The sequence below is a fragment of the Tarenaya hassleriana genome, unplaced genomic scaffold (genome assembly GCF_000463585.1).
Source record: "Tarenaya hassleriana unplaced genomic scaffold, ASM46358v1 Cleome5, whole genome shotgun sequence".
Classification (NCBI taxonomy): Eukaryota; Viridiplantae; Streptophyta; class Magnoliopsida; order Brassicales; family Cleomaceae; genus Tarenaya; species Tarenaya hassleriana.
The window spans coordinates 2,218,070-2,225,660 of NW_010967707.1; positions in this window are offsets into that span (position 1 = coordinate 2,218,070).

Genomic DNA, 7,591 nt, shown 5'->3' on the forward strand with positions numbered 1-7,591 from the left:
ATACTTACATATATATATATATATATATATATATATATATATATATATGCATAAGCTTGTCTCGAGAAGGTGAATTGATAAGATTTCTCGTCTCTGTCTCTTGTGTGAAGTTATGTCGTACGGCAAATTTGACTGTTGTTGAAAATATTTAATGTTTTTTTGTTTCCCTTTTCGTTTTCTTAAACAAATATTTTGTTTTTTTAGGTTGCATTTGGCCCCACGGTTAGAGAGGCCCCACGCTCAAGGTTTTTTTTTTCGAAATTCCATTTTTTTTTATTTCAAAATGTTATTTTGTTTTTTTATTAATGTTAAAGCTCGATATCTTAATTTGTATACAAATCTAAAACAAATAAAAATAAATCATCCAAACAAGTTAGTTAAAGTAGTGAATCGCCTAAAATGATATAATTCAAAATTTATAGAAGTAGATCTCTATTTGAATATCATATATAGCCATGTATTGAGATATTATATATAGCTATAAATATATGTGAGAATATCTTTATTAAGTAATAGTAATCTCGCTTGTATAGTTATATATAATTTAAGATTTTTTTTATTAATTATTAGGTGATCACAAAATGTATCTTTATTCACCTAATTAACATCTTACTATATAATACAAAATTATTGGAGCATAGGATTCTGTAAAATTCTATAATCCCCAAACCCAAACAAGAAAAGTCTGTAAGCTTCGAAGAAGCTTAATAGAATCAAACATATTGACATTCTTATCGTAGGTTTTCATTTTTATTTTCGAATTCGGATAAAATAATGTATGCACAATAGTTTAATATATATGTATATACATATAACCCTAAAAAATCGTCAAGATATCGGATTTTTTTCATAACTTATATCAACTCATTTTTTTTGTTCAATACATTGGAATGGTCACCCGTAAGAATATAAGAAAATTAATGATAGAGAAATTGACAGAGGAATTTGATTTCGATTTTTTTTTTAAAAAACATGAAAACAACATTGACTGACAAATGTCATGTTACTTTCACACGTAACCTATATGACCAAAGTGCATGGGGAGAGGACTACTAATTAATAGACATTTAGTCAAATATAATAAGCAATTAAATCAGAGGGTGGTTGGTTGAAAATCAACCGTTATTATCATAATTTTAAGTGGAAAACAAATGTCGGACCATAAGGGGAATGAACTTGTATAATGAAATTCCTAAAGGTCAAGAGTAGATTCAACCTCCCATATATAACATGCTTTGAATAACATAACATCACACCGTTCCAAAAATCAATTAAAATATATGCTACGCGTGATTAATTAACGCTTGTTATAATCTCTATTTTGATTAATATGTTGCTAATTTCCTTATAAGTTCCGTTTGAAACTTATCTCACTTATAATCCATTCCTTTGAAACTTTATATATAATATATATGTATATAAAGATAGATATTGAATTCGTCAAATCTTTTCTAGAACAAGAAGTATTCTAGTTGCAACGTGAATAAATATCTAGAAAAATATTTAACATAATGTTTCTTGCTCCGCCGAGAGTATGGACGGTTTCAAAGGACCAAACTGTACACTCGGTATTATATATATATTGTTACAAAAGTATACACCTAAACCCAACAAAGGTCACCAAAAGAAGAAGGTGAAATTAATGCTTATTTAAAAAATTTGCAAAACCGAAATAATTATTTAAGGAGTAAGATGGTGTGTGAATAGATGAAAATTTCCGTTTCTCGAAACAAAAAATAATAAAAATTAGTGCGAGACTTTATCAAATTATTGTCAAAAGCATATTATTCGTTTTATTGATATGAAATTTGATTGCACGCGGGGTTAGACAAGCTAACTATGTAAATTACGTCTTCCAATTAAAATCTTATAATTAAATACGAACACCAACTAATAATATAGTGTAAAAATTGTACTAAAAGACTTATAAAACTCAAATTGGTAAGACGCGGTTAGAATTAGTATATACCAACTTATTAGGCATTAACTTATATCAATAAGTTACTTATATATATATATATTATATCGTATTAACGTATATCATAAATACATAGTTGATTCTTTCTCCTTCTTTATCTTTTTAAACATACGAAAAAATAAATTAGGGGTCAAAGTCGGACTTGAAAGTAAAACATAGGGTCAAAACAAATTTGGAGGCCAATATATAGGTTCCATAAATAAGTTGGAAAATCGAATATTTTATCCCATTAGCCAGTTAAATATCTAGTTTTTTTTCTATGATATATATTCATCGGTGCGATAACCGTGAAATTTCTGTATTTAGATTCAAATTCAGACGTCGAACGATGAAAATCCATAGCCATAAAATACGTGTTGTTCCCGTTGGATTGTCGAGGTTTAGTAATAGGGTTATTCGTAAATATCCAAACGATTAGGGCTAGTAAATGGGTGACAAAACCTAATAATCCAAAAATTTCTAATTCAGAGCCGATGCCCAAAAACCGAATACCCGATCCGACCCATGTCTAATCCTACTGCATAATTTCGTTCTCGCTAAATGGGTTAAATTGAAATAAATAAAAATGTATGGGTCTAAAGTAAGACGTTGACAATATTCAGAGGGTATATTTGATATTAAATTGCGTCTTTCCATGCCTTGTCTTTTTTTACACGATTTTTTTTTTGTTGAAAATTTTATATCTTTTGTCTAATATCTATCAATTCAAATCCAATATTCGGACCAACCCAAGACTCAATCCATAAACATCTGGGCTAAAAGTAAACATGATTTTAATTCAGCAATGTCTTTAGCAACCTCCTTTGGACCAAGTAATTCATCTTGTAAATTTGTAATTAATTGACCGTGCTAAAATATCTTCTTTCCTATTCGAAAAAAAAAACACGTCATGCCATGTCATGTTAATTAGGTGGAATGTCATGAATTCCATAGTCCTTAAAAACATATTTTCTCCAAATATTATACAGCATTATTAGTCGGTCCATAGTGAATACTCAAATTTCGAAGACGATATTTGCTGGATTTATGTTAATATATTTGATAAAATGTGCATAGTTATCATACGGAAGGAGTGGAAACTCGAAAGATATTTCGTGAAAAAACCCTAAATTCCCTTTTTGCAGAACACTTTCTTATAAGATGAAGCTTTATTTCAAATCGATATATGATGATGGCTATGGACTTACCATATTCATTATGGATATATTTGACCATCTGATATAAAATAGAATATATATTCCAATTCCAACTATATGTTTAATTACCAATATAAAATTCTATATATACAGACCAAACTGTTTTATAATTTGGATATCCATTATTCGTGCAAATTTATGGCGATTTTCGTCACCACCACCCATGCATTTTCAGAGCTGGACTTTTTATGATGTAAAAAACTAAGGGTTTATTTTTTTATTAGTTTAAAATATTCATAACTATGATAATATATATTCATTAAAATCGGAAGATATATATACATATTATCAAATGCCATCAACTTGTAATCAAATCTCAAATGGCACGACCATCATAATTAATCCACACACAATAGGGTTGCCCACGATCGATCCTGTTTTGACCTGTGAATCCAAATGTAATATTGTGGGTTTTCCCTATTTGTTCGCAACAAAAGACAATTATGATATCTCTCAATTTGCTCCATAATAATCATTACTCGACCATTATGACATTTTTTGGTTTCCACTTCCTTAGATTCGCATTATATGATGAATATTGAGCAGTTTTAGCAAGTTATAAATAATGATATTATTTCTTTACTTGGTATTACATGATTCCTGTCCATATATGCAAGTTAATACGTATGATATATTAATTTTTACGCAATACTAACCGTAGAAATAAAATTAGTTCAAGATCTATATCGTGGGTTAAGAATTTAGTTAATAAAGTATTTCAGCTTACAAAAACAATGTTTTAACACTCTGACCAATCACTTTACCGATGGTCCACGGGCATCTCATTTAATAACACAATATTTTAACCCATTTTATAGTATAAAATTTACTAATAGTGAATTTCAAATATATCATAGAAGGAAAATAAGGAGAAATCCCTTGAAAAGGTCGATATTTTATGATAAATACGGAAACAGGACCCATAGGGATTTCTATATATAGCTTCTCCGTGCCCCATCGGCGCATTGGAAGAAGAAAAGCCAGTAAGTCCAAAAAAACTTGCATTTTTATTTAAAAGAATGAATTATAGGATCATTGCGTTATACATACAAAAAAAAAATCACGTATTTTTTTTTGTTTTCGTTTTCAGCTTCTTACAATAATTTGGGTTCATGGACAAAAGAACGAGGCTTCTGCTGGCTCTTGTCATGGTCGTGATTGTGACGGTGGTGATGGCCAGCTTTTGCTCGGCTATGAACCGGAAGGTGGAACCCACGCGCCACCGCCATGAGCAGCCCCTCCGTAGCTTGGCCGCCGCCGCCGAGGATTCCCCCGTCGTCGGCCTCAACAACCACCATTACATTCCCCGAAATCGATACCCTGACTACGGCGACAACAACGGGAAGTAGACACACATGTATGACGCATATATACGTATATATGTATGCACATGAACGTTTCTATCCATGCCCTATATATATATATATATGTACATGTATACGTAGTTGTAGACGTGTATGTTTATGTGAACTATGTATGGGTGCATATTGATGTGTGTTGCAGTTGTGGGAGGCTAAGCCATATATATACGCAGTTTGTATTGTTGGACCGTTTTTTATATTGTTCTGTAAAATAAATAAATAAGTACCGTTCGAGATGTTTTTATTCCATAATGCTATATAAAAATAAAAGGAGCGACCGAGAAAATATTTTTTTTCCTTACAAAACCGAAATTTTAAAACACTAAACAAAAAGATCAACCCACGAAGTCAACGAAGCATTTGACCTCCTCCAAACACATGTTCAAGCGTTTGCGTCCCCGAGAATTCCCGGACCAGGACCCATGTTCATAAGCACTCTCTCGACATACTAGACCGAGCAATGTCATGGCCGGCGCACCGCAAAGGACGGTCCAATATATCGTTATGAACATCGAAATCATTTGGAAGGACGTCTCCATGCCGCCGCCTCCCAATTCTCGCAACTTAGCTGACACGAATCAACTGTTTTCCAATTACTGCATCCTAGAGGATCATGATGATGACCTCCATCTCTAAATGAAGGTATTGCCTGAGGCATGTTCATGAACATCGTGGCACAATCTTGGTAGACATGGTCCGCTTCGGTCTGAACCGGTATATATAGCAATCTGGTTCTGGAGAAAACCGATCAGACCGGGAGGAACTAGGGCCGGGTTGAGGAGAGAACCGGTGGGTTTAACCACATTCCGTGCATGGATGAGATCAGGATTGATTCCGGGTTGCATCTGTCTACGTTTCATCATCTCTATGATCCAATGTGTTTGGAGAACGGTCACAAAATAATCGACTTCCACTACAAGAACCTCAAAAAACTACCATGAGTTCCAGAAATATCCCAAGTTTCACGGGAAAAAATGCAAATATATGTATATGTATATGTAAAGAAGATAATACACCGAACTAGGAGGAACCCTAGTTCAACAGTAACAAAACGCAACGAAGAACTCGAAGACTGGAGATAAAGTCCAAGAAATGTCAAATCGATAAGTAAAACGCCAAAAAGAAAAAAAAAACTCCATTGCAACCCAAAAAAATGGGTTCGCAAGAAAGCCCCAAGAATCTTCCCCAGAAAAAAGAAACAGTATCACGGAGTTTCAAGAGGAGATGATCTACTCGGACCCGGAGTTGTAAAGGAAATCAAGAAATAGAAAAAGGAGCTCGATTTCTAGACCAGCTTGTTGGGCCCGCTCGGCCCAGCGGCCCGGTTGGTGAAAAAGGAACGGCCCATTTGACCGATACGCAGCGTTTTCGACAAAGGGTTAATGAAACCCTAAGGGTTTCCGTCACTTTGACAAGAGGCGCGACACGGTGCTCGAGGTGGAGGGAAAAGGGCGATTGCAGAGGCGATCGCAAGGGAGAAGAAGACGGTGGTGCTTCCCGGTGACGGCGAAGCTCAGACCGGCGGTGATTCGCCAAAGGCGAGCAAGGTAAAGGTCGGTGAGTGTCTGGTACTCTCTCTTTCTTGGGTTTCTCGGTGAGCCTCCAACCTTGGTGTGGACGGCCGCCGTGTTTCTCTCTTCTCCGCTGTCTCTTCCATATTCTAGTGGATTCGCCGGCACCGTCCGGCCGCGATGTAGGCCCGAGCTTGCTCGGTAACCGAACTCGTTAAAAGTCTCCGGTGTCTTTTGTTTCTTGCACGGACATGAGTCGGAGGGAAGTGGTGAGGACTCGATACACACTTCACAAAGTGGTATCAGAGCTTCGGTTACGATCCAGGGAGGTAAGTTCGCCGGAAAAGGCCTAATCAGACCTAACCGGTCAATGTACCGGACTCTATGACTCAAAACTGGTACTTAGGAGTCCTATCTAGTCCTAAACTAGATAATACCTAAGTCTACAATCAGATTCTAATCTGATCAGACCTAGACAATGTCTCTATAGACATTCTAAACTCTAATCAGACCTAACCAAGCCTATTTTGACTTAATTACCTACTGATCAGACCTAGACTAAGCTAGACTAACCCAAATTTGGCTAAACCAGACCTAAACAAGACCTAAATAGCACTTACAGACCTATATCAGACCTGTACCAGCCTATTTTAGTCTACCCAGACCTCTTACCCAGCTAAACGTCATCAAATCCAACCTATTCAGACCTTTACTGAACAGAAAAAACAGGAATCTATGACTCACATCAGCTAAACCGAGATCTAAACAGGTATATCCTTAGTATATTTCACTAAACCAAGCCAAATTTGATACTAGACCAGCCTAACAAGGTAAACCGATCACTACAGACCTTAATCTACCCTAAACCAGTCCACTATGCCCAAAACCAGACACCATCAGACCTATATGGACCAACCTAACCCTAAACCAGTTAGTTGTAGTCCTAATTTCACACTCCAGACCTAAACCGCCTAATCTAGTCCTAAAGAACCACCAACTCAGGCCCTAACACGACCAATACCAGTCCTAACTAGATAAATCAGATCCTAACAGACATCTACCAGCCTAAAACCAATATGATCTTACCTAATAACGAACCCAATTGACCCATATGGTCTAATTATAGCCTAATTGGACGAACAGACCCTAACCTTAGACTTAAACCAGTCTAAACCGGCCTTAATTCACCTCCAATCAGACCCTATTGGTCTGAACCGAACAATTCTAGCCCTTCCCAGACAAATCAGACCCTAACCGAGACTTAAACCAGCCTAAACTAGTCTGAATTGCCCTAAACTGGACTCAATTGACCTAAACCGGACCTGAATTGGCCTAAACCGAACTCAATAATCCTAAACCGGACCTAGATTGACCTGAACCGGTCTAAACCGGTCCAATTGACCCCAAACCGGACCTGAACCGGTCTGATTTGACCTAAACCGGTCAACTGTTGACCAAATTGGTCAATGGTTTGACCGAACCGGAGTGAACCGGTCTGAACCGGCCGGGACCGGGTCTGAGCCGGACTGAACCGGCTGGGAACCG